Genomic DNA, 27,727 nt, shown 5'->3' with positions numbered 1-27,727 from the left:
ACGGTCAATGAGAGCAGCGGGAAGAAGCTGGCTTTTCAGCTACTTCACATCAGTTTTCATGTTCTTGAAAGTCCCCTTCCCCCCAAGAAAATGATGTTTAAAAACTATAATCCCAAATATACATACAATCTGCATATCTGCAAAGGTATTTTTTGTTGTCCTTTTTTTCTGAGCAAACGACAGATCAGTTCACATTTGTTGCAAGCTGTTGAAATGTTGGAAGTGTGCGATTTCACTAAGAAATCTCCTGATGAGGATATCAACATGAAGAATCTGATGGTTTAGAGCTTTTTTTTTTTTTAAAAAAAAACGTCTATACACAACACACACACGGAAACAAACCCCGCAAAGTTTCTTCTTGTGCAATACAGCAATCCGAGAATTATATCAGAGAGAATGTATTAAGAAATGGGCTTGCTTTCACACATACCCACCCCTCCCCAGCCTGCAAATTTTGTTTTCAGGCGGTTGGAAGAGAATAACAGATTGAGGGTAGAAAGTTCTTTCTGGAAGACCAGTCAAGGCATTAGCAACTGGCAGCCAGACCCATGCTCTACAGTTTATCTGGAAGAGAATGATGGTGGTCTCTTCATTACTGGATGCACAGGGTTAAAACATCTGATCCTTTCCCCAGTCAAGGTCTTTATTCTCTCTCTTCTTCTATCTCCTGTCTCACTGGAGAGAACCAAGTGCCAGGATCCCACACTTGCAGTCTGTTTTAAGAGGTTAGTGGCAGAGATTCCTCTCCTCTTTTGAGCAAAGTTCGGATGCCCGCTATGCAGCTTTTAAAGAGAGTAGGGAAGTCTCGGCTGTGGGCGGATCTTGCCCCTTCTTTGCCTGTTCCTCTAGCACAATCTGCAGCTCAAAGATATAGTCAATTACATGCTGCAAGATTTCCACTTGGCTGACTTTGGTGCCTTGCGGGATCGTCGGCACCAGCTCGCGCAGCTTGGAGTAGCAGTCATTCATGTCGTAAAGGAGGTTCTTGGACTCCTCCTGAGCCGAGCTGTGGTGTTTTTGTTTTGGCAAGACTCATCACATTTTATTGAATGTCTGTGCAGCAGAAGTCACGGGCCGAGGGGCTTCGTTCTGTTGTTCGTTCCCTGGGTGATGGTGAGGCTCTGATCAGAGAGGCAGCACACAGCTTGCTTCCTAGCAGATCCTGACTGATCTGACTGGGCTGATTCCGTTCATGGCCATGAAGGAGGAGAAACCAGCAGGGATTTTCAGAAGGGCAAGATTTCCTTCCTTAAGGCGGGAGAAGCAAGCAAGCAACCTCGAGATACTGCCCCTTGCTTGCCAGCCTGGTTGATTCTCTATTGTGTGCACACAGAAAATGCTTCTCTTTGCAAAAAAGCCCCATGTATATATTTTAAAAACAGAAATGCTACCTTTGCAGTAGCAAATATTTTCGCTGATCATAAAGTTGAGCGGTAGTATTCCTCCTCTTCCTCTTCCTTTTTAAATTTTTTTAATTGGGTTTTACAGTTATGCAATGTTAAAATCAGCATAATCATCTTAAACATAAGAAGAGAAAAGGATGAAATAAAATCCAATTCTCCCCCCACCCAAAGACTCCCCTCAACTTTCCCTTCTGGTTCTTTAAGTATTTACTGATTCTGCTTACATTATTTTATCTCAGTTTGAGAGTCTTCTAACTAAATGCTCTTATAGTATCATTTTTATACAATATTATTCAATTTCCATTGTACACCTGGTTGTTTGCCCCTCTTGCTCCTCTTCTTCTTTTAAGGGTTTTTTTTCCCAAAGAACAAACTCTTCCATGGCTGCAGTTTAGGATTCAAAATAACATCAACCATCATGCTCTGACCCTCTCCCCAGCTTGCCGCCTTTACCAGACTGCAACTTCTTCCCCCTAGGTCACCCATTGTAAAGACTGTCCTTTCAAACTTTGCTTTGTTTTCTTTTCTTTCTTTTTTTTTTTTAAGACAAGGTATGGTTTAATGTAAACATCAGATAACAATTAACACCTGAATTAAAACTATCTTAACACAATACAGTGTTAAACAAAAAGCCCTGTAAAATATATGAAAATGTATATACAGATGGGAAAGCATCTCAACTAGGAGAATCTCTCTCTCACTGGAACCTTCAAAATAAGACATTTTTCATCAAACATGAAGAATTCTAGGCATTAGCAGTAAATAGTGCTATTCCTTAAAACTGAATCTATTTCAAAAGGCTAGCATACACATAAGCTTCTGTAAACTTTATTATCCTCCAATTGCTGGCTTGGCAATTCACAGGCAGCTTAGAATTCATGTTGGGTGGGGAGGAGAGAAAAGCAGCTACTATGAGATCTATACAAAACTGAAATCATATACAGTACTGACAACTGAACTGAGGTGGGAAGCTTAGGAAAGGTGTCCTTAGAATGCTGCAATAAGAAAAAGGACAAGACCTCTACAGTACTAGACTACTGTTTGGTTCAATTTAATGCCAGCTGCACTGTTCAAGTTATCCTGTTAACAGCTCAAGCAGAACTTTCCTAGCCCTGCCAATTAGGATATTGTAACTATAGGTACCAGGCACTTAACCTTAAATATTTAAGTTTTGAATTGATACCACCAACCATGGTGAATATAACTGCTAAACCCTGGTGAATATAACTGCTAAAAAAGCATGTTAGACTATTCTCTGTACGCTGGCAACATTCAGTTAATGCTTTAGAAAGGATAAGGCAAGGATAGCTGCATTGTTATCCATAGCTTAGTATATGTACAATCCCTCTACCCAACTACCAGCTATGGCACTTTAACAACTCTAGGAGAACAACAATCCATATATAGTAGTGTTAAACAGAACTGATTATACTTGGCCCCTTTCTTTCCACATAACATAGTCATTAGGGCTTGCCAGGATGGGAAACAGACCCTTCTCTTTCCCAGGCCACATACCTTTGAATCATGATTGTCACTTTTTCTTCAGTTCCAGTCCTTCTCATGGCAAACTTTGCTTTGTTTTCTGAACTAACTCTGAACTGCTGGAAGGGCCCCACCCAACAGCTATCTGGTCCAGAAACCCATTTTCCTTGACTTTTCTTAATGGCCCATTCCTTCCTTTTTTTCTTCCTTCCGCCATGTAGTTCTTTTATTATTAACATTTTAAAATTTTCCAGTTGCAGAAAATAAAGTTGTACAAAATAAAGTTGAAAAACAATGGTGTGGGAGCCATGGCTCGTCTCCCAGGCACTTTCTCAACATGGGGAAGCTGGCCTGGCTTGTATTTTAATGCTTGCTAAACCTACTGTCTGGCATCCAGTTCTAATACACCACACACAGATTAAATTCTAACATTTACTGGATCCAGAAATTTAGGATGTCTGGCACCCACAAACTAATAACTCTGCGGAGAAAATGCTAGGTGCCACCTCCTCTCAGGGTGGGGGTGACAGAGCTGGGAGCGGTGAGGATCGTCCTCAGGACTCAACACTTCAGACCAACTCCCCACCAAGCATGGGAAAAGGGCTGTACCTTCTCCCCAGAGACTGAGGCTTGTTGGAAATTGAAGATCAAACCATTAGTGTGGGCATCATGGAATTCCACATGACCCTCATCATAGTCTAGGGACCCCTGGATCTTCCTGGGCTCATAAGTCAAGCTCAAAGGGGTCTGCTCAGGGTGGGTTGAAGCTCAGAAGGGATCAGATGAGGCTGACTCATCCTTTGCCTTCCCAATGGCCCAGATGCCCTCAGAAGGAAGCATGCTGACAAAGCCTTTGCACCTGACAGACTCTTTTGCAACCCCTACAGCCCAGGTGGCCCATTCCCTTTCCTCCTTCTCCTCCTCTTCCACCACCACCTCCCACCAATATCATCCTGAGGTGAATTTTGCATGGCCCAGCACGTAGAACATGCTGTCGAATCTCCCAGGGTTGTCCAGTGCGTCCTGCCTTTCTTCTTCTTCTCAAACTCTTCAGGTTATAACAAGAAAAGGGTGTTCTGTTACTGGCTCCAGAGTGACACTCACTTTGTTCAGTGCCTGCATTGGTAGCCCTTTGCATTTCTCCATTATATCCTTCAAAAATGAATTTTTCTGAGTGTAAATTATGAGTCTCTCTTCCATGCCTGGAGAGAGTCCCAGCAGTGTCCGCCTTCTTTTCAACTCCTGCAACCTGGTCACCGTTGTCCCGATGCCCTTCAGGAACTCAATAGCGGCCAGTTGGCAATTCTTCTCCATTTCTGTGCGTCTCACACTGAGACCGGCGATATCCTCCGAGAGCTTGATGATATTTATTTCCTTTTTCTTCTTCATCTCCTTCTCCAGATCCTCCAGTTCGGTCAGCCAAAAGCGCTGCAGCTCCTCCAGGAAGTTGCACATCTGCTCAAAAGCGCCCATGATCTTGTTCTTCTCCTCCTCTAGCTCCACCGGATATGCCTGGCTCTTTCTTCTTCAGCCAGTTTCAATTCCACAATCACTCGTCTCTCTTGCACCAGAAACTGGACTATTTGCTTCAACCACTGTGAATCCTGGTCCAAATTAATCAGTTCATGTGTTCTTTCGACCTCTTGCAAACAATGCAGATGGGGGCCGCACAAGCCCTGCAGAAAAGGTGCAAGGGTTCCCCATGTCCCTCGCAACCGGCTCTCCCCACCTGATGGGTTAAGTTCTTCTCCCCCCCCCAATTTTTAAAATTAATTTTCAACATTTATCACAAACATAACATATAACACACACACACACAAAATATACATTACAATACTAAAGAAAAAAACACCACAAAAATAATAGACTTATTACTTATAAAACCCAATTTTAAATACAATGCAATTAACAGATTATATTATAAATTATATTATAGGTTCCCATATACCCCCCACTTCACCCCCAAAAAATGTTGTTAAAAAACTATAATCTAAAATATACATACAAGTTGCATATATGCAAAGTTGTTTTTTTTTTTTGTTGCCCTTTTTTCTGAGCAAACGACAGATCATTCCACATTTGTCACTAGCTGTTTCAATGTTGGAAGTGTGCAATTTCAGTAAGAAATCTCCTGACCAGTAAATTAGCATAAAGAATCTGAGTGTTCAGAGCTTTAATCATCATCATCATCATCATCATCATCCCCCCAGTCTCACACACAAACCCCACAAAATTTCTTCTTGTGCAAAGTTTCTTCTTGTTTAATACAGCAATATGATCGTTATTTAAAAGTAGGCTTGCTTTCACTGCCCCCCCTTCCCTGGCCTGCAAATTTTGTTTTCAGGCTGTTGAAAGAGAATAACAGATTGAGGGCAGAAAGTTGTTTCTGGAAGACCAGTCAAGGCATCTGAAACTGACTGTCCAGACCCATGTTCTACAGTTTATCTGGAAGAGAATGATGGTGGTCTCTTCATTACTGGATGCACGGAGTTAATACATTTGATCCTTTCCCCAGTCAAGGTCTTTTCTCTCTCTTTCCTATCTTCTGTACAACTGGAGAGGACCTATGGAATCTATGACGCCTTGCAAGATTTCCACGGCTGACTTTGGTGCCTTGCGTGTTAAGATGCCCAAGACCTCCCCAAATAAAGACACAATTGAATCAAAATTTAGTTTAAGGTTATTGGCATAATTTTGGCCAGAATGAAAAATGAAGATAAATGTGCTTGGGATTCTTCAGGTCCAGAGTCTGGCTCCTGTGGATCACTTGCTGGCTGATTCCAGTGGCTGGAAATTGTTTCTTTTTCTTTTTCTAATTTTTATTTCAAAATCAAAAAATATTACAAACGTCAAATTCAAAATCCATATTTGGTTTCTAACACAAGCTTATTACATAGATTACCTAAATCAAAATATATCTAATTCCTCTAGGCTTTGCAATTAACAAATTATATTATAAATGATATTATAGGTTCCCATATACCCCCCACTCCCCTTCACCCATGTGTGATCTCAATATTTTACTTCTTCCATCTTGTTGTGTTGTTATAATTTAATACTTATTCAATTGCTTCTATTATTATTTTCTTGCTTACCCATGCAAGTTTTACACATTCTCTATTAATATTTCAATTCCGGGACCATATTTTTTCATGTTTTCCTTCACTCTATCCCACTTTCTAATTATTCTCTGATTTGAGTGGCCTTGCCGAGTTTGTTTTGCCATTCTAATAGTGATGGGATATTCTGGCAGCTGCTGTTGTGTAAAGGAATAGATTTTTCTTGTCTTTGGGGATGTCATTAGATATTAGGCCGAAAGATTTCATGAGGTGATCTACAGCAGGGTTGGGCAGGATAATAGCCCAAATACCTAGAAACATAATCAATTATAACACAAATATATTGCTTCCCAGTACCGGTTTTAATGGTTTTGTGCCATAGACTGTCTCTAGATGTGGTGATTATTGCTTTGGTTTTCCTGATTATTCTGTTAGGGCTTCTGTTATTTTTTCCAACGTTTCTTTCACATGACATTACTTCTTGTGCCATGGAACTGAGTTCTTCCATCTTTTACAAAGGAAATGGGGCCGCTGCCGTTGGAAAGATGCCTTACTTGGTCATATGGCACAAATGGTTGGAGCCCCATGGTATTAAAGTTTAAGACATGCCTGCAAGGAGGTGTGGGCCAGCTCTGATGCAGAGCACTCTGCATTTTCTGCCATTTGGGGGCAATCGAACTGCAGAATCCGAACTACACACGGGCTGATAGCCCGGTATGCACCATTGAATTTTTCTTCAAAAGTCTTAGGTAGGTACGCTTCAGTCCTTTCTACACCAAAACTGATTCGCATCAGTACGAGCCCCACAACCACCACCCCGTCCCACCAAATATTATATATAATAATTTATATATATATATATATGATTAACCTAAAAGTCTATATATCTAGCAGGGTATCCTCTCCCCTCTTTTCTGCAGCAAGATTGAACAAGAATGGTCAATTTCAACCTGGTGCTTTTCATTAAGAAGGGGAATAGTGAAGAGCGAAATCAGAGCCAGTTGCAGCAGTGTCAGACCAATGAAGAAGGCACCAACATAGGTGAACACCCACACTACAAACTTTTTTTTTTGTACTAAGCTTTTCATTCTGTCAGAATGCATCTCTTGTAACTTCAGTAATGGAAAGCATTCTGTGGTTACCAATCTTGTCGTACTCCTCTTCTTCTTCCTCCTCCTCCTCGTCTCAATATTCCAGCGGTTTTTCATATTTCCCCGCTTTTGAGAAAAGGTCTGGGTCATCCGAAAAATCTACCTGCAAGACAGAAGTCACTGGCTTGTTGTGTGGCCTGTCCTTTTAGCTTCCTCTGTCCCTTTGTGTTCTGAGGTGTGCATCCTCAGAAAAGGTAGAGCGCTTTAAGTGAGACAAAAGTTTTTGATGGCAGGGTGTGAATTGTGGAGGAGATTATACATTCTAGATAGATATTTTCCTTTAGGCTAGATGAGATTTCCCTTTAGTTTTGATATTTCTCCAGCAAACCCAAAACCAGCAGCAGAAGCAGGACGGGACGGAACAGGCAGCTCTTTGCTGCTTTCCAAGCAGAGCACCCTTTCTGGCTGTTAGGATCCCTTCCTCTTTTTTGTTGTTAAATCCCTGATTGCACCTCCCTAATGACTGCGCCAGATGTAGCACTGCCTTTCACTTATCCCCTTTTGCAGAGAGAATGAAAAATCCAGATAAATGTGCTTGGGATTCTTCAAGTCCAGAATCTGGCTCTTGTGGATCACTGGCTGGCTGATTCCAGTGGCTGCAAATGGTGTCATTGTACCTCCTGAAGGAGGCATTCCTGGCTGAGAGGAATGCAAATGCACCCTCAGCAAATGTGGAGTGGTTGATATTACTGAAAAGTTCAGTGCTGGCAGGGTTTGAGTTGTGTGTCTGCAAGTATCTGATGGGGTGTTTGCGAGGGATTCAGTCTGCTTGGAGAAAAGGAATGAGAAAGCACATGAAGATTGCGGAAAAACCTGGAATGTGTCATACTGTAAAGTACTAATATTGCCGTAGTAAAACAAGCCAAGTTAAGAAGAGTCACTCAGGATATTCAGGATTGAACCACACACCTTTGCTGGGACATCTTTTCAGGATAGAGCCCTACCATAGTATGTATTTTAAATGTTAAAGTTAAACATTTGTATGGGAAAAAGGTATAGGTTTTTTTCCTCAGAGGGGGAAGGAGGAACAGATTAGCTAAACATGGAAGAGGTAACCGTGTTGGACCAAGGGGTGGAGTTTATGGGCAATCTATCCGGAAGACATTTGTATTTCGAGGAGTTAGTGGTCTGACATGGTTACCCTTCTTGCCTTCTCTTCCTTCTCCCTCTCCATATCCTCAGCTGTGTATCGGGAGATTTTTAATGCTGGATGTTTTTAGATATGCTGTAAGTCCCCCAGAGTCCCTTGGGAAAGCCAGCCAAATGGGTGGGGTATAAAGATGATGACGATGATCATATATTTATAAATATAGCTGGTGTGCATGCAGAAACTGTGCAAAAACTTGCAATGTTTATATTTTAGAAAGATGATTACTACAATCACAGTTGCAAACACTTTCTTTTTGCACTTTCTAAACTGCTAATATTATAGTCCCTTGATGAAAGCAAGTTAGCCCATGATTTCTTAGACCCCAAAAGCACTAGAAAGCAACATTTGTAAGGGCAGTACAGAACTGACCAAGTGTGAAGGCTGGAGCACTTACAAGTGACGCACACAAAATGTAAGCCACAAAGAGCAACGTGAAGGTGTTTCCATGCGATGGCTACCTTTGTGCCGCAAGGCATAATGTGCATATTGGCTTGGCATTCCAAACCATTCTTCTCCATGGCATGGCCAAGTAAAAAAAACCACCACCGCCAAGCCAGCAGCACCCCCTGTATGGCAATTACAAAATATACAGTATATACAGAATATGAAGGCTCTTGCTGACATTTGGTGAGATGCGCAGGTGGCTCATATTCCAATTCCGCACCTCTTTCTTGCAATCCCTTGTATATTCTAAAATAGATGGTCACTGACAGGTGGACTAGGGGATGCAAGCAACCACACTCATCACACTGAACACGGTCAATGAGAGCAGCGGGAAGAAGCTGGCTTTTCAGCTACTTCACATCAGTTTTCATGTTCTTGAAAGTCCCCTTCCCCCCAAGAAAATGATGTTTAAAAACTATAATCCCAAATATACATACAATCTGCATATCTGCAAAGGTATTTTTTGTTGTCCTTTTTTCTGAGCAAACGACAGATCAGTTCACATTTGTTGCAAGCTGTTGAAATGTTGGAAGTGTGCGATTTCACTAAGAAATCTCCTGATGAGGATATCAACATGAAGAATCTGATGGTTTAGAGCTTTTTTTTTTTAAAAAAAACGTCTATACACAACACACACACGGAAACAAACCCCGCAAAGTTTCTTCTTGTGCAATACAGCAATCCGAGAATTATATCAGAGAGAATGTATTAAGAAATGGGCTTGCTTTCACACATACCCACCCCTCCCCAGCCTGCAAATTTTGTTTTCAGGCGGTTGGAAGAGAATAACAGATTGAGGGTAGAAAGTTCTTTCTGGAAGACCAGTCAAGGCATTAGCAACTGGCAGCCAGACCCATGCTCTACAGTTTATCTGGAAGAGAATGATGGTGGTCTCTTCATTACTGGATGCACAGGGTTAAAACATCTGATCCTTTCCCCAGTCAAGGTCTTTATTCTCTCTCTTCTTCTATCTCCTGTCTCACTGGAGAGAACCAAGTGCCAGGATCCCACACTTGCAGTCTGTTTTAAGAGGTTAGTGGCAGAGATTCCTCTCCTCTTTTGAGCAAAGTTCGGATGCCCGCTCTGCAGCTTTTAAAGAGAGTAGGGAAGTCTCGGCTGTGGGCGGATCTTGCCCCTTCTTTGCCTGTTCCTCTAGCACAATCTGCAGCTCAAAGATATAGTCAATTACATGCTGCAAGATTTCCACTTGGCTGACTTTGGTGCCTTGCGGGATCGTCGGCACCAGCTCGCGCAGCTTGGAGTAGCAGTCATTCATGTCGTAAAGGAGGTTCTTGGACTCCTCCTGAGCCGAGCTGTGGTGTTTTTGTTTTGGCAAGACTCATCACATTTTATTGAATGTCTGTGCAGCAGAAGTCACGGGCCGAGGGGCTTCGTTCTGTTGTTCGTTCCCTGGGTGATGGTGAGGCTCTGATCAGAGAGGCAGCACACAGCTTGCTTCCTAGCAGATCCTGACTGATCTGACTGGGCTGATTCCGTTCATGGCCATGAAGGAGGAGAAACCAGCAGGGATTTTCAGAAGGGCAAGATTTCCTTCCTTAAGGCGGGAGAAGCAAGCAAGCAACCTCGAGATACTGCCCCTTGCTTGCCAGCCTGGTTGATTCTCTATTGTGTGCACACAGAAAATGCTTCTCTTTGCAAAAAAGCCCCATGTATATATTTTAAAAACAGAAATGCTACCTTTGCAGTAGCAAATATTTTCGCTGATCATAAAGTTGAGCGGTAGTATTCCTCCTCTTCCTCTTCCTTTTTAAATTTTTTTAATTGGGTTTTACAGTTATGCAATGTTAAAATCAGCATAATCATCTTAAACATAAGAAGAGAAAAGGATGAAATAAAATCCAATTCTCCCCCCACCCAAAGACTCCCCTCAACTTTCCCTTCTGGTTCTTTAAGTATTTACTGATTCTGCTTACATTATTTTATCTCAGTTTGAGAGTCTTCTAACTAAATGCTCTTATAGTATCATTTTTATACAATATTATTCAATTTCCATTGTACACCTGGTTGTTTGCCCCTCTTGCTCCTCTTCTTCTTTTAAGGGTTTTTTTTTCCAAAGAACAAACTCTTCCATGGCTGCAGTTTAGGATTCAAAATAACATCAACCATCATGCTCTGACCCTCTCCCCAGCTTGCCGCCTTTACCAGACTGCAACTTCTTCCCCCTAGGTCACCCATTGTAAAGACTGTCCTTTCAAACTTTGCTTTGTTTTCTTTTCTTTCTTTCTTTTTTTTTAAGACAAGGTATGGTTTAATGTAAACATCAGATAACAATTAACACCTGAATTAAAACTATCTTAACACAATACAGTGTTAAACAAAAAGCCCTGTAAAATATATGAAAATGTATATACAGATGGGAAAGCATCTCAACTAGGAGAATCTCTCTCTCACTGGAACCTTCAAAATAAGACATTTTTCATCAAACATGAAGAATTCTAGGCATTAGCAGTAAATAGTGCTATTCCTTAAAACTGAATCTATTTCAAAAGGCTAGCATACACATAAGCTTCTGTAAACTTTATTATCCTCCAATTGCTGGCTTGGCAATTCACAGGCAGCTTAGAATTCATGTTGGGTGGGGAGGAGAGAAAAGCAGCTACTATGAGATCTATACAAAACTGAAATCATATACAGTACTGACAACTGAACTGAGGTGGGAAGCTTAGGAAAGGTGTCCTTAGAATGCTGCAATAAGAAAAAGGACAAGACCTCTACAGTACTAGACTACTGTTTGGTTCAATTTAATGCCAGCTGCACTGTTCAAGTTATCCTGTTAACAGCTCAAGCAGAACTTTCCTAGCCCTGCCAATTAGGATATTGTAACTATAGGTACCAGGCACTTAACCTTAAATATTTAAGTTTTGAATTGATACCACCAACCATGGTGAATATAACTGCTAAACCCTGGTGAATATAACTGCTAAAAAAGCATGTTAGACTATTCTCTGTACGCTGGCAACATTCAGTTAATGCTTTAGAAAGGATAAGGCAAGGATAGCTGCATTGTTATCCATAGCTTAGTATATGTACAATCCCTCTACCCAACTACCAGCTATGGCACTTTAACAACTCTAGGAGAACAACAATCCATATATAGTAGTGTTAAACAGAACTGATTATACTTGGCCCCTTTCTTTCCACATAACATAGTCATTAGGGCTTGCCAGGATGGGAAACAGACCCTTCTCTTTCCCAGGCCACATACCTTTGAATCATGATTGTCACTTTTTCTTCAGTTCCAGTCCTTCTCATGGCAAACTTTGCTTTGTTTTCTGAACTAACTCTGAACTGCTGGAAGGGCCCCACCCAACAGCTATCTGGTCCAGAAACCCATTTTCCTTGACTTTTCTTAATGGCCCATTCCTTCCTTTTTTTCTTCCTTCCGCCATGTAGTTCTTTTATTATTAACATTTTAAAATTTTCCAGTTGCAGAAAATAAAGTTGTACAAAATAAAGTTGAAAAACAATGGTGTGGGAGCCATGGCTCGTCTCCCAGGCACTTTCTCAACATGGGGAAGCTGGCCTGGCTTGTATTTTAATGCTTGCTAAACCTACTGTCTGGCATCCAGTTCTAATACACCACACACAGATTAAATTCTAACATTTACTGGATCCAGAAATTTAGGATGTCTGGCACCCACAAACTAATAACTCTGCGGAGAAAATGCTAGGTGCCACCTCCTCTCAGGGTGGGGGTGACAGAGCTGGGAGCGGTGAGGATCGTCCTCAGGACTCAACACTTCAGACCAACTCCCCACCAAGCATGGGAAAAGGGCTGTACCTTCTCCCCAGAGACTGAGGCTTGTTGGAAATTGAAGATCAAACCATTAGTGTGGGCATCATGGAATTCCACATGACCCTCATCATAGTCTAGGGACCCCTGGATCTTCCTGGGCTCATAAGTCAAGCTCAAAGGGGTCTGCTCAGGGTGGGTTGAAGCTCAGAAGGGATCAGATGAGGCTGACTCATCCTTTGCCTTCCCAATGGCCCAGATGCCCTCAGAAGGAAGCATGCTGACAAAGCCTTTGCACCTGACAGACTCTTTTGCAACCCCTACAGCCCAGGTGGCCCATTCCCTTTCCTCCTTCTCCTCCTCTTCCACCACCACCTCCCACCAATATCATCCTGAGGTGAATTTTGCATGGCCCAGCACGTAGAACATGCTGTCGAATCTCCCAGGGTTGTCCAGTGCGTCCTGCCTTTCTTCTTCTTCTCAAACTCTTCAGGTTATAACAAGAAAAGGGTGTTCTGTTACTGGCTCCAGAGTGACACTCACTTTGTTCAGTGCCTGCATTGGTAGCCCTTTGCATTTCTCCATTATATCCTTCAAAAATGAATTTTTCTGAGTGTAAATTATGAGTCTCTCTTCCATGCCTGGAGAGAGTCCCAGCAGTGTCCGCCTTCTTTTCAACTCCTGCAACCTGGTCGCCGTTGTCCCGATGCCCTTCAGGAACTCAATAGCGGCCAGTTGGCAATTCTTCTCCATTTCTGTGCGTCTCACACTGAGACCGGCGATATCCTCCGAGAGCTTGATGATATTTATTTCCTTTTTCTTCTTCATCTCCTTCTCCAGATCCTCCAGTTCGGTCAGCCAAAAGCGCTGCAGCTCCTCCAGGAAGTTGCACATCTGCTCAAAAGCGCCCATGATCTTGTTCTTCTCCTCCTCTAGCTCCACCGGATATGCCTGGCTCTTTCTTCTTCAGCCAGTTTCAATTCCACAATCACTCGTCTCTCTTGCACCAGAAACTGGACTATTTGCTTCAACCACTGTGAATCCTGGTCCAAATTAATCAGTTCATGTGTTCTTTCGACCTCTTGCAAACAATGCAGATGGGGGCCGCACAAGCCCTGCAGAAAAGGTGCAAGGGTTCCCCATGTCCCTCGCAACCGGCTCTCCCCACCTGATGGGTTAAGTTCTTCTCCCCCCCCCCCAATTTTTAAAATTAATTTTCAACATTTATCACAAACATAACATATAACACACACACACAAAATATACATTACAATACTAAAGAAAAAAACACCACAAAAATAATAGACTTATTACTTATAAAACCCAATTTTAAATACAATGCAATTAACAGATTATATTATAAATTATATTATAGGTTCCCATATACCCCCCACTTCACCCCCAAAAAATGTTGTTAAAAAACTATAATCTAAAATATACATACAAGTTGCATATATGCAAAGTTGTTTTTTTTTTTTGTTGCCCTTTTTTCTGAGCAAACGACAGATCATTCCACATTTGTCACTAGCTGTTTCAATGTTGGAAGTGTGCAATTTCAGTAAGAAATCTCCTGACCAGTAAATTAGCATAAAGAATCTGAGTGTTCAGAGCTTTAATCATCATCATCATCATCATCATCATCCCCCCAGTCTCACACACAAACCCCACAAAATTTCTTCTTGTGCAAAGTTTCTTCTTGTTTAATACAGCAATATGATCGTTATTTAAAAGTAGGCTTGCTTTCACTGCCCCCCCTTCCCTGGCCTGCAAATTTTGTTTTCAGGCTGTTGAAAGAGAATAACAGATTGAGGGCAGAAAGTTGTTTCTGGAAGACCAGTCAAGGCATCTGAAACTGACTGTCCAGACCCATGTTCTACAGTTTATCTGGAAGAGAATGATGGTGGTCTCTTCATTACTGGATGCACGGAGTTAATACATTTGATCCTTTCCCCAGTCAAGGTCTTTTCTCTCTCTTTCCTATCTTCTGTACAACTGGAGAGGACCTATGGAATCTATGACGCCTTGCAAGATTTCCACGGCTGACTTTGGTGCCTTGCGTGTTAAGATGCCCAAGACCTCCCCAAATAAAGACACAATTGAATCAAAATTTAGTTTAAGGTTATTGGCATAATTTTGGCCAGAATGAAAAATGAAGATAAATGTGCTTGGGATTCTTCAGGTCCAGAGTCTGGCTCCTGTGGATCACTTGCTGGCTGATTCCAGTGGCTGGAAATTGTTTCTTTTTCTTTTTCTAATTTTTATTTCAAAATCAAAAAATATTACAAACGTCAAATTCAAAATCCATATTTGGTTTCTAACACAAGCTTATTACATAGATTACCTAAATCAAAATATATCTAATTCCTCTAGGCTTTGCAATTAACAAATTATATTATAAATGATATTATAGGTTCCCATATACCCCCCACTCCCCTTCACCCATGTGTGATCTCAATATTTTACTTCTTCCATCTTGTTGTGTTGTTATAATTTAATACTTATTCAATTGCTTCTATTATTATTTTCTTGCTTACCCATGCAAGTTTTACACATTCTCTATTAATATTTCAATTCCGGGACCATATTTTTTCATGTTTTCCTTCACTCTATCCCACTTTCTAATTATTCTCTGATTTGAGTGGCCTTGCCGAGTTTGTTTTGCCATTCTAATAGTGATGGGATATTCTGGCAGCTGCTGTTGTGTAAAGGAATAGATTTTTCTTGTCTTTGGGGATGTCATTAGATATTAGGCCGAAAGATTTCATGAGGTGATCTACAGCAGGGTTGGGCAGGATAATAGCCCAAATACCTAGAAACATAATCAATTATAACACAAATATATTGCTTCCCAGTACCGGTTTTAATGGTTTTGTGCCATAGACTGTCTCTAGATGTGGTGATTATTGCTTTGGTTTTCCTGATTATTCTGTTAGGGCTTCTGTTATTTTTTCCAACGTTTCTTTCACATGACATTACTTCTTGTGCCATGGAACTGAGTTCTTCCATCTTTTACAAAGGAAATGGGGCCGCTGCCGTTGGAAAGATGCCTTACTTGGTCATATGGCACAAATGGTTGGAGCCCCATGGTATTAAAGTTTAAGACATGCCTGCAAGGAGGTGTGGGCCAGCTCTGATGCAGAGCACTCTGCATTTTCTGCCATTTGGGGGCAATCGAACTGCAGAATCCGAACTACACACGGGCTGATAGCCCGGTATGCACCATTGAATTTTTCTTCAAAAGTCTTAGGTAGGTACGCTTCAGTCCTTTCTACACCAAAACTGATTCGCATCAGTACGAGCCCCACAACCACCACCCCGTCCCACCAAATATTATATATAATAATTTATATATATATATATATGATTAACCTAAAAGTCTATATATCTAGCAGGGTATCCTCTCCCCTCTTTTCTGCAGCAAGATTGAACAAGAATGGTCAATTTCAACCTGGTGCTTTTCATTAAGAAGGGGAATAGTGAAGAGCGAAATCAGAGCCAGTTGCAGCAGTGTCAGACCAATGAAGAAGGCACCAACATAGGTGAACACCCACACTACAAACTTTTTTTTTTGTACTAAGCTTTTCATTCTGTCAGAATGCATCTCTTGTAACTTCAGTAATGGAAAGCATTCTGTGGTTACCAATCTTGTCGTACTCCTCTTCTTCTTCCTCCTCCTCCTCGTCTCAATATTCCAGCGGTTTTTCATATTTCCCCGCTTTTGAGAAAAGGTCTGGGTCATCCGAAAAATCTACCTGCAAGACAGAAGTCACTGGCTTGTTGTGTGGCCTGTCCTTTTAGCTTCCTCTGTCCCTTTGTGTTCTGAGGTGTGCATCCTCAGAAAAGGTAGAGCGCTTTAAGTGAGACAAAAGTTTTTGATGGCAGGGTGTGAATTGTGGAGGAGATTATACATTCTAGATAGATATTTTCCTTTAGGCTGGATGAGATTTCCCTTTAGTTTTGATATTTCTCCAGCAAACCCAAAACCAGCAGCAGAAGCAGGACGGGACGGAACAGGCAGCTCTTTGCTGCTTTCCAAGCAGAGCACCCTTTCTGGCTGTTAGGATCCCTTCCTCTTTTTTGTTGTTAAATCCCTGATTGCACCTCCCTAATGACTGCGCCAGATGTAGCACTGCCTTTCACTTATCCCCTTTTGCAGAGAGAATGAAAAATCCAGATAAATGTGCTTGGGATTCTTCAAGTCCAGAATCTGGCTCTTGTGGATCACTGGCTGGCTGATTCCAGTGGCTGCAAATGGTGTCATTGTACCTCCTGAAGGAGGCATTCCTGGCTGAGAGGAATGCAAATGCACCCTCAGCAAATGTGGAGTGGTTGATATTACTGAAAAGTTCAGTGCTGGCAGGGTTTGAGTTGTGTGTCTGCAAGTATCTGATGGGGTGTTTGCGAGGGATTCAGTCTGCTTGGAGAAAAGGAATGAGAAAGCACATGAAGATTGCGGAAAAACCTGGAATGTGTCATACTGTAAAGTACTAATATTGCCGTAGTAAAACAAGCCAAGTTAAGAAGAGTCACTCGGGATATTCAGGATTGAACCACACACCTTTGCTGGGACATCTTTTCAGGATAGAGCCCTACCATAGTATGTATTTTAAATGTTAAAGTTAAACATTTGTATGGGAAAAAGGTATAGGTTTTTTTCCTCAGAGGGGGAAGGAGGAACAGATTAGCTAAACATGGAAGAGGTAACCGTGTTGGACCAAGGGGTGGAGTTTATGGGCAATCTATCCGGAAGACATTTGTATTTCGAGGAGTTAGTGGTCTGACATGGTTACCCTTCTTGCCTTCTCTTCCTTCTCCCTCTCCATATCCTCAGCTGTGTATCGGGAGATTTTTAATGCTGGATGTTTTTAGATATGCTGTAAGTCCCCCAGAGTCCCTTGGGAAAGCCAGCCAAATGGGTGGGGTATAAAGATGATGACGATGATCATATATTTATAAATATAGCTGGTGTGCATGCAGAAACTGTGCAAAAACTTGCAATGTTTATATTTTAGAAAGATGATTACTACAATCACAGTTGCAAACACTTTCTTTTTGCACTTTCTAAACTGCTAATATTATAGTCCCTTGATGAAAGCAAGTTAGCCCATGATTTCTTAGACCCCAAAAGCACTAGAAAGCAACATTTGTAAGGGCAGTACAGAACTGACCAAGTGTGAAGGCTGGAGCACTTACAAGTGACGCACACAAAATGTAAGCCACAAAGAGCAACGTGAAGGTGTTTCCATGCGATGGCTACCTTTGTGCCGCAAGGCATAATGTGCATATTGGCTTGGCATTCCAAACCATTCTTCTCCATGGCATGGCCAAGTAAAAAAAACCACCACCGCCAAGCCAGCAGCACCCCCTGTATGGCAATTATATGTGCCAGCTCTCACAATCCCATTTCTGAGAAGCAGACATATGTTGAATACAGTGTAAAGTCTCTGAGGTTTATGAGGCTTGTGCTGATCCGCTGTCTAGGCTTTAAGTTGCACTTCACTGGGCGGCAGCCTATGTACCATTTTTTCACTCTATAGGATGCACCAGACGATAGGACGCACCTAGTTTGGGGAGAGCAAAGAAGAAAAAAAAAATTCTGAATCCCAGAAGCCAGAAGAGCAAGAGGGATCTGGCTTCTGGGATAGCCTCTTGCTGTTCTGGCTTCTGGGATAGCCGCAGGGATACCCATGCCCTGCAGTGGCTTCGTGGGGCTATCCAAAAGCCAGAATAGCTAGAGCTAGAACGGCGCAGCACTTCCTCTAGCTGTTCTAGCTTCGTGCGAAGCCTCCGCAGGGCACGGGGAGCCTTCATCCCCATGCCCTGAGGAGAATTCTGGGACAGTCCGCGAAGCCTCCGGAGGGCAGCTGGATGAAGGCACCCCGCTGCCCTGCGGAGGCTTTGTGCAGCTAACCCTGAAGCCTTTGGAGTGTAGCGCGAGTTCCTGCTGTGCTTTAAAGGCTTTGGGTTCCTTTCGCTGAAGCCAGGAGTCCCTCCAGGCTTCAGCAAAAGCAATGCGTAGCCTCCGGAGCGTGGAAGGAGGCTTTGCGTTGCTTTCGCTGTAGCCGAGGAGCCTGCATTCGCTCCATAGGACGCACAAATATTTCCCCTTAATTTTTGGAGGGGGAAAAGTGTGCCCTATAGAGTGAAAAATACGGTAGTTTTCTGCCACTTTGCCCCTCCTAGGCAGCATGGAAACCACGTGATTCAGCTTCAAACGGATGACAGAGTAGTGGAATTCCCTCTCCTTGTTCAGCTTGCAGAAATAGTCTGCCCTGTACTTGGCAGAATAGTCTATGGACCTCAGGTATGTCAGCGAGCCCATAGAGCTTGCCCAGGAGCACTGGGAAGACAGTGTAGAAAGCGACCGAGCACTAGATGAAGTTGAAGTGGCCTTCCTAGAAATCGGAGAATGGGATGCTGCAGGAAAAGGAATAGCAAGGCTGCTACTTTTCAGGGGAAAGCGGTGCTTTAAACAGCTGCGCAGCAGAACTGGAAGGGGAGGAGTGTTTTATTTGCATAGAGGTCAGGGGCGCCGACTTATAAAAAATATTGGGGGAGCCCGCGAAAGCTCATGAATAATAAATAAGCCCATGAATATGCAGATAAAGTGGCGCCGCCTCCTCGTGAGCGAATAGGGGAGAGCGTGCTGCGCCTAATAATCAGCTCCGAAGGAAATTGGGTGGAGCTTTTGCTCGGGAGGGAGGGCAGGAGGCATGCAGCCCGACCCTGTGCATTTTGGGCTGGGGAGGGGTGGCGGTGGCGCTCTGCTGGAGGGGCGCCCGAGATTATTGGGGGGCGGAGCCCCCCAAACGAATTTTTGAGGGGGCTCGGGCCCCCTCAGGTCCCATGGAGTTGGCGCCTATGATAGAGGTGCTACGGAGTATTACCTGTGGGTTCCTGATCATCAAAATAGGATGGCTGCCTCAGGCAGCTGATTTTAGATGCCCTGAGAGGGGTAACAGGTTGTTTCTGATTTTAATTTATTATTATTGTATGTTTTATGGACGAGAAGCAGGAGAGCACTGTCCCTCAGACCTTGTGGGGGGCTGGACTAAATTTTTTGGGGGGAAGGAATTCCTATGCCCCACAAATAACCTAGAGAGGCATTTTTAATAAAAGGACACATTCTACTCATGTGAAAACACACAGATTCCCGGACCGTCAGCAGGCCAGATTTAGAAGGAGATTGGGCCGGATCCGGCACCCGGGCCTTAGTTTGCCTACCCATTGTTTGTTGATTTTCTGCCTTGTGTGCTAGAAGAAACTGGCCACTCCTTTTCCCTCAGCAAAATGTCTTAGATCAGCTCTCAAAAGTTCAGTAGGCAAGCATGATTTCATAAAGTGGATATTCCTCAAGTTTGTGCTTCTTCAGATTAATTAAAAGAGTGAAAAATAGTGTGGCCCTTACCTGTTCTGATTCTCTCCCTATCCTCCACTTTTGCAAAGAAACAGTGGACATTTTAAACATTGCAGTTTGGTTAATTCTTAGGATTTAAGTGCCCTTCCTGGGTTCAGAAGGTGTTGGAGCTTCACAATTACTATTGTTTTTTGTTTTTGATTTTTAATTGAAGATTCTTACTGGAAGGTTTTTATTTTATGGGAGCCAAAGTTTGTGAATCACTCTGCAATTTTCTAAATTCAAAGCAGTGTAACCTAGTCTCTCTAATCCCCCAGCAGCACTACAAAACCTGAGGGATCTTTAGTGGAGTTGTTCATTAAAATGTAGCTACCATCTTCAATGCTGCTTTTAGACAATAAATTGTGGTCATGATGCTATAGTTAAATGGTTATGTCAAGATTCAATCTCCAACATGAACAGGCTTCCACAGAAACAAGAGGTGGCATTAAATTTAGCATTTCACAGCCTTACTAGCAGATCAGTAGTCTCAATATAGGTAACAATGTATGAAATTAAATTGGTCCGTTCTCCTCCTTACAGCCAGTTGCTTTGAAAGCATCACATCCCCAAACTGGCATTTCATTCTCTCATTCAAACATCTGACACCTTTGCAGTTGAAGGATTATTGTTGTTGGAGCCTCCTTTGGAATTCATTTGTTCCTGAATTTGCCCTCTTTTGTTCCAATGTGGGTAATGTGTCCAAAGTTCATGGGTTCTCCTAGCATGTTTCTGTCAAGGCTTGGAGGCTTCTTCACTTTGAGCTGGTCACCAATGCAACAATTAAAACAAACCAGGAATATTGTAGCACTCAGTGGCAGCCAAGTCTGCTAAACCAGCCACTCCTCTAAACACTGTAGTTTTTCTAAAATCACAATTGCTATTGTTGAGTCCAATGGGGCTTGCTCCCAAGTAATTGTGTGCTGGCAGCTAATTTCAGCCAGGGTCCCAAAGTCCCAATGACTACGAGAATGTGCAGAGTGCCACCTTCTCCCACCTGTGTAGTGTCAGCTCCTATTTAGCTGAGATTGGGGGCAGAGAGGCAAATAAGAAACAAAAGTTTTACGGGCTTAATTCTTGTTTGTGTGACTGCTGGTTAGAAGACCCAGACGGACAGCTGGTCTTTCCTAGAATCGCCACCCTAAACGCCGGATATTCTTTGGAAATTAGATTATAGATTTTTGCCAAAGCTCCTGTATCTTTCTGCCGTGCCTGTGACTCCCACCTGCACGCTTAAGTCAGCCTTCCCTAACGTGCTGTCTTTCAGACATTTGGACTCCACGCGCCTGCCAGGTGTGCCTGTGCCTTTAAGGGAAACGCAGGGCTAGAAAGAAATCTGCAGGTGACAATTCCGGGGACAGAAAGGGAAACAATGGAGCCTCAAGGCAGGGTCTGGAGGAGGCTGAAAAGTTGGCGGCCATGGGGTCTTTTGCATTTCCTTGGGGAACCAGGCTATAAGCTTGAATACACGTGTATTCGCAAGATATAGGGGGTTTAATTTATTGGAGGGTGCGTGGTCCCGTGGGGGTGAAATGGGGAAGCAGAGTCCCTTTAACTCGCTGGAGTTTAAACTGGCCAGGGGGCGGGGCTGCAGATCTCTGTTTCTCTCAGCTGGGGCGTCCTCGGCGTCTTCTCTGCTTCCATCTGCCTGGCGCTGCGGAAGGGAGGGTGGCAATGGGTGCTTGGAGCTCGCTCGCTCGCTCCTGCACCTCTGCACCTCCTCCTCCTTGGCGAAGGATGCGCTCCTGGCCGCGGCTCTGCTCAGCATCCGGGCGGCGCGCATCCGTGCCCTTTTCCAAGTGCTGCGGGACGGCGGAGAGTCCTGGGGTAGGTAAGGTTCTGGCGGGGGTTAGGGGCGGGTGGGGGGGGGTTGGGGAGCCGCCTCGCTCAGCCAAGCAACTTCGTTGTGGCTTTGGGGATGTGTCCGGTCAGGAGGAAGGGCTGCTGCGCGGAGGTAGAGTTTTGCGGTGTGTCTGTGGGGGGGGGGGAGTGAGGGCAGGGTTACTCTACCCGCAGTATTTCCAGGCAGGGCTAGGGAAAGAGTCGGGTCTGAAAATGCGGAGAGCACGTGTGTATGGACCTGGGCAGTGGCGTGTGGGGTTGGGCCGGGGGAGGGTAGTCCCAAGCGCGCAACTTTTAGGGGGCGGGAGCCAGGCGCCCCCATGCAGGAAACCCCGTCCCGCCCTGAGTGCCGCCAGGACCCGGCTTGGACTAGCCGTTGCGCGTCCCAGGCCAGCGTGGGGGAGCGGGATTTGCCTGCCGACCAAGCTTCTCCTGGCAAGGGCAGGTAGGGGCGAAGCGCAGCCCCGCTTGGCTCTGGTGGCCAGGCTGAGTTGACGCGCGGAACCCTTCGCGCCCTGGGCACGTGTGCCCGACAACGTTGGTGGCGAGGGCAGCGCCTGGCGTGGTGGGTTGTGTTGGTGGGTTGTGTTGGCCGCGCGCACTCCAACGCAAAAAGCCGCAAAGCCGCTGCGTCTTGGTTTTCCCCCAACCAACCCCCCATTTTTTGGCTTGAGCACCCCACGTCCCATCCCTTCCTCCTTGGTGCCTTTAGCTTCTGTGGGGAAGGTGAGGTGCAGGCAGAAGTTCCACAGGATAATCCCTGGCTTTTTGGGTAGGGTAGATTTCTTCTGGCCATGGAGGTTCTTTTACGTTATCCTTGGTTGTGATGGATGTGAGATGAATCCTATGTCTTCTTATTTGGGAGCAAAGCCTGCTGCGCTCGCTGCAGTTTACTCTTAGGTAAAAATGTGTAGGATTATGCTGCTGCTCTATGATGGTTTCTTTCCTTTTAAAAAACAACAACACGCTTTTCTGTACACTTAGACGGGAAAACGTGTGCGAGTACTGCACATGGAAGGCTGGAAGCCACAGCAGCTTCTGTGGGGGAGGTGAGGTGCAGGCAGAAGTTCCACAGGATAATCCTTGGCCTCCTTGGGTAGGGTTGGGAATGTCCCCTTGTCTGATACTATGGTGGGCTCCTCACAGTCAGTACAGAACTCTGGATGCACCTGTGGTCAGATTTGGTACAACACAGCTCCTCTTTATGTTGTGTTCTTGGTTTTCCTCGAAATGTTTTTTTCTAGAGCCTAACTGCTAACCCAGAGCAGCTGCAGAGGAGCAGGAACTTTTGTCACTAGGGGGCACAAGTTTCTAGAAATCTTAAGGGCTGCCTTTCACCAGCATCTTAGTTCTCCTTAGTCCTTGAAGTGCAGCAGCAGCCTGCCTGGCCCTGGAGAGAGACTTTCTGCAGTGCAGCTATGCTGTCCATATCCTGCGTATGCTTACTTGGAATTGAGTCCTGCAGTGCTCAGTGGGATGTACTGCCTTGTCAAATGTGCCCAGGAAGAAAGCTGGCATGTGCTCCTGGGTGGCCTGGCTCTCAATATCTGGCTGCTGCTGGGCTCTCCATGGCTGAACTGGGAATAGAGAACTCTCCTGCCTGGACTTTTCTGTTGAGCTGACTAAGATGGTTTGAGTTTTCATCTGGCATTATTGTTCTTCCTCCCTTGCAGGGTTGGAGTGACCATGTTCTGAGGCAAGACGTGCAACTTGTCTTCAGCAGCAGTGTATAGGAATGTCAGAGGAGCCTTCTGCACCAGGCCAAAGGGGGACCATCTAGCTGAGCATCCTGTTCCCACCGTGACCACCAAGATGTCAGCCAAAGAGACAGGGCTGCTCTGTGGATGGGCAGAGCTAATGCACAGGGAAGAAGCCTCCCTGCCTGTCAGCAGTGCTTGCATGGGCAGGACAGGAGTGCTTCTGAATCCCAGCTGCTGCAAACCGCAGGCGGGGAGAGTTGCTCTTGGGCTCTTGTCCTATTTGTGGGTTTCCCTTAAGTAGCATGCGGGTGGCCACTGTGAACAGGATGATGGAGTGGAGGGGCCAGTGGCCAGATTCAGTAGACTCTTCTTACTTTCTTCTGTAAATACTTTCTTATCTGCTCTGAATCTTCCTGCATTGGTTCCTGCATGAGTTCTGGTGTTATGAGAGAGGGAGAAAAACATTTTCCCTACCCACTTTCTGCAAGTCTTGCAGGATTTTAGAACCTCTGGTTCCATTGCCTCTAACTTGCTTTTTGTCTAAACTTCAAAGTTCTGAAAGCTGCATATTTTCCTCCTAGGGGAGTTGTTCCATTGATAGGGCTGATCTTACGAAAACGTCCTGCTTGCATTCTCTGATGTACCTGGCGGAAAAGCAAGCGTTTTGCTCTCTTGGGTTAAAGGTGCTATTTGAAAACATTTCCCCTCTTTTCTCCTAGATTTTTTCCATTCAAAGTGCAACAATGCCATTTTTTTCACATACACCCTGTGTTGGACCTTTGCCAACATAGTGCCCCCCCCCCCGAGATGTTTTGGGCTATACCAGGTTGGCGAAGCCTTCTCTAGAACCTGCGTTTGGCTGAGTCTATCAGTGGTCAGTGGTTTGAATAGCCAAATAGAACTTCCTGTTGAAGGAGCAGTCTACCTCTGAATACCAACTGCTGGGAAGCCACTTAAGGGGGATCAGGTTAGTCCTTGGTGGAAGCAGGGTGCTGGACTAGATACACCTTGGCTCTGACAGAGAAGGGATGCTCTTTTGAGCAGAGGCCTCACTGTGCAGCAGCTTTCACCAAGTTTGTGTCTTCCAAGTGTTTCAGATTGCAAATCCCACAAAGGCCATCATGTTGACTGGACCTGCTGGGAGTTGTTCAAAACATATGAAGAGTGACATATTCACCCTGGTCTCTCCCAGCTCTTACTGTCAGCAAATTCTTCCTGATGTTTAGTCCGAATCTCCTTTCATGTACCCTGAAGCCATTGGTTTGAGTCCTACCCCCCAGAACAGGAGAAAACAAGCTTGCTCCATCTTCCATGTGGCAGCCCTTCAGATATTTGAAGATGGCTATCATATCTCTTTCAAATCTCATCTTTTCCAGGCTAGACATACCCAGCTGTTTCAACTGTTCCTCATAAGTCTTGGTTTCTAGACCCTTGATCATCTTGGTTGCCCACCTTGGCACAGGTTCCAGCTAGACACTAGATGGCGAGGGTGAGCTCATGGCAAATTCAATATATTTTCCAAAACACTTTAAAAAAGTATTTTCTTTTTTAACTTTTTATTTTCAAAGTTTCAAAAAGAAAAAACACATTTTTACACACACACACACACACACACACACACACACACACACACACACACAAACATGCTTATATTACATCACACTCCATATCAGTACCTTTATGGTGTTCCCCCGGACTTCCCTCCACCCCTCCTTTGGCTTCCAAAATTTATCTTCCTTTTTAAACTGCATCTAATTGCATTTATCCAAATTATTGTGCTTCATTTTTATCCTTTGTTTTTTTAAATTACAAGTGCTATGTCAATCCTGCCAACATTTAAAAATGTTGACAGTGTTCTTTACTATATTCTTTAGAAGTATGTCGTTCTTTAGTAAATTTGTTAAACTCTTGGTGCCTGATTTTCCCGGTCCGCCTTGCCATCTCCGCATAGTCCATCATCTTCATTGTCCATTCTCCTTTCAATGGGGCTCTTTCTTCTTTCCATCCCTGGGCAAGTAGTATTCTTGCTGTTGTCATCGCATACATAAACAGTACTTTCTTATCCTTCGGTAATTCTTTTCTTACCAAACCTAATAAAAAGGTCTCTGGTATTTTTAAAATACAGTGGTGCCTCGCAAGACAAAAATAATCCGTTCCGCCAGTCTCTTCATCTAGTGGTTTTTTCGTCTTGCGAAGCAACCCTATTAGCGGCTTAGCGGATTAGCGCTATTAGCTGTTTAGCGGATTAGCGGCTATTAGCGGCTTAGCGGCTTAGAAAAAAGGGGGGAGCGGAAAAAAATCGGAACACTCGCAAGACGTTTTCGTCTTGCGGAGCAAGCCCATAGGGAAATTCGTCTTGCGAAGCAGCTCAAAAATGGGAAACCCTTTCGTCTAGCGGGTTTTCCGTCTTGCGAGGCATTCATCTTGCAGGGCACCACTGTATGTGTTTTATTAGTGGGTTTTTTATGTGTATCTAGATTCCTCCGCAGAGCTGCCCAATATCCCTCTTTTACTTTGCCAAAGCGCCCCAAGCCTCTGAGCACCCTAGGTTCTGCCTCTCAGTTTAGAGGACAGGCTCTGTGCTAGCAAAACGTTTCCTGGCGTTCTTCTCACAGGACTGTATTTGCAGGGATGTATCCCAAGACGCCTCATGCAGTGCTTCTGGAAGATGGAGGGGAACTCCCAAGCCATGGCCTGTTCCATCATGAAGCTGCTCTTCCCATCGGCCGGTGTGGAGTTGACATTGCTCGCCACCCAGAATGCAGTGGCCCTCCAAGGTAGGTGGCATTGTGGCATTGTGGGTCTTCTTCCAGGCAGGTGGAGCTTCTGCTGAGAAGTCCTAAGGCAGGCCGGCCGGCCTTCCAGCTGGGGTTGGGCACATGAGGCTGGGTATCTTCAGAGGGTCAGGAAGGACACACACGCCCATCCTTCTTCCTGAGTTTCTGAAATGTGGCAAAACTGTAAATATTTTCAAATGCCTTTTTTATTAACAATTTCTTGGTTTAAAAAAGTATGTGCAATGTTTCTTTTTTCAAGTTACATTTTCTACAGGTCAGTTTCATTTTTTAAAATGTATTTTTAGTAAAGATTTTCTTGATTTACAAAGATATGTGCAATGTCTCTGTCTCGTATCCCCCCCCCACGTAACACATTTTCCCCCCATTTGTTGAGACATTAGGAAGAATAGGGGGAAAGAGGTGGAGGGGGAAAAAGATGAGTGGGGGTGAGGTGGGGTGATTCTATTTTACTTAAGATATGTGGGGTTTTGTGTCAGTGCTGCTTGTGCAGGTTCTTTGCTGTTCGCTTGTCTTCCTTTGGTGGTGAGAAAGGTCGGGGTTGGCCTAGGGTGTGACTGTTCATTTATAGTTGACTCTGGTGGTCTTTGTTTCCATGTGTGAGTGGGGTGGGTGGGTGTTTTGGATCAGGTTAGCCATATTGATTTGTATTCTTTTGGTGGATTTTTGTCATTGTCTTGTTGGGCTATGTATGTGATAAAGGGGAGCCATACCGGGGTGAGCCGTCTTCTATTTGTCCCTGTGTCAGTTTCAGTTTATTGGTTAATTTTTTTATTAAGGGGGTTTCCCATACTATTTGGTACCATTGTTCCATACTTATTCCTGACAGGTCTCAACAGGTTATGATGTTTCTGGCTGCTGAGAATAGGTGGGTTATGAGTTCAAGCGTGTAGCAAAGGAGACAAGCGTTTAACAAAGGAGGTGTATAGACAGCGGCTGGAGAATCATTTACAAAGTAACAACACCAGGCAGGTGTGGCAAGGTGTACAAGAATTAACAGGGTATAAATCCAAGGACTCCCTGGCAGACGAGGGAGGGGCATCCCTCGCAGAGGATTTGAATGCCTTTTTTGCCCGTTTTGAAGTAACATCTGCAGCAACACCTGTTGAGGCTTTACCAACACCACCACCACTCCCGGTGAAGACTTTGCCGTCATCACCACCATTACCATCATCAGTACAAAGGAATGTAGTAGTCTCTGTGGAAAAAGAAGAGATGAGAAAGGTGTTGAAGGGAATCAACCCAAGGAAGGCCACAGGGCCAGATGGGGTAGCTGGAAGGGTATTGAGAGACTGTGCAGATCAACTAGCAGGAGTTTTCACTGGGATTTTAAATCGATCCCTAGCCCAGGCTATTGCTCCATCCTGCCTAAAGTCCTCTATTATTGTTCCAATAGCAAAAAAATCTAACCCGGAAGATCTGAATGATTTTCGTCCAGTAGCACTCACCCCTATAATCATGAAGTGCTTTGAAAAGCTGGTATGGAAGATCTGGGACTGCTGTTATCACTTTGTGGGTGGATATTGGACTTTTTGTCAGACCGCTCCCAGA

At 44.2% G+C, this 27,727-nt stretch overlaps 1 protein-coding gene and 2 pseudogenes across 4 annotated transcripts in view; 1 reads left to right on the top strand and 2 right to left on the bottom strand.

Moving 5' to 3' along the window:
- Positions 1-581: 581 nt before the first annotated feature.
- On the bottom strand, positions 582-1,555 carry LOC308578636 (DNA-binding protein inhibitor ID-3-A-like; annotated as a pseudogene). The gene is made up of 2 exons: positions 1,072-1,555; positions 582-1,006 (listed from the first exon to the last, which is right to left on the bottom strand). The product of its transcript is annotated as a DNA-binding protein inhibitor ID-3-A-like (transcript).
- An 8,065-nt stretch (positions 1,556-9,620) lies between these two features.
- LOC308578959 (DNA-binding protein inhibitor ID-3-A-like) lies at positions 9,621-10,281 on the bottom strand (annotated as a pseudogene). The gene is made up of 2 exons: positions 10,068-10,281; positions 9,621-10,002 (listed from the first exon to the last, which is right to left on the bottom strand). The product of its transcript is annotated as a DNA-binding protein inhibitor ID-3-A-like (transcript).
- A 15,546-nt stretch (positions 10,282-25,827) lies between these two features.
- The window catches only part of LOC308578634 (putative G-protein coupled receptor 34), a 257,775-nt gene continuing 255,875 nt past the window's right edge, over positions 25,828-27,727 (top strand). For both annotated transcript variants that reach the window (XM_081179121.1, XM_081179116.1), the window contains exon 1: positions 25,828-26,158. The gene's annotated coding sequence lies outside the window, so the exon portion shown is untranslated. The remainder of the gene's footprint in view (positions 26,159-27,727) is intronic.

Source organism: Podarcis bocagei (assembly GCF_964188305.1).
Source record: "Podarcis bocagei genome assembly, chromosome: Z".
NCBI lineage: Eukaryota > Metazoa > Chordata > Lepidosauria > Squamata > Lacertidae > Podarcis > Podarcis bocagei.
The sequence above is the reverse complement of the archived record's forward strand: the minus strand, read 5'-3'. Positions and strand labels throughout refer to the sequence as shown.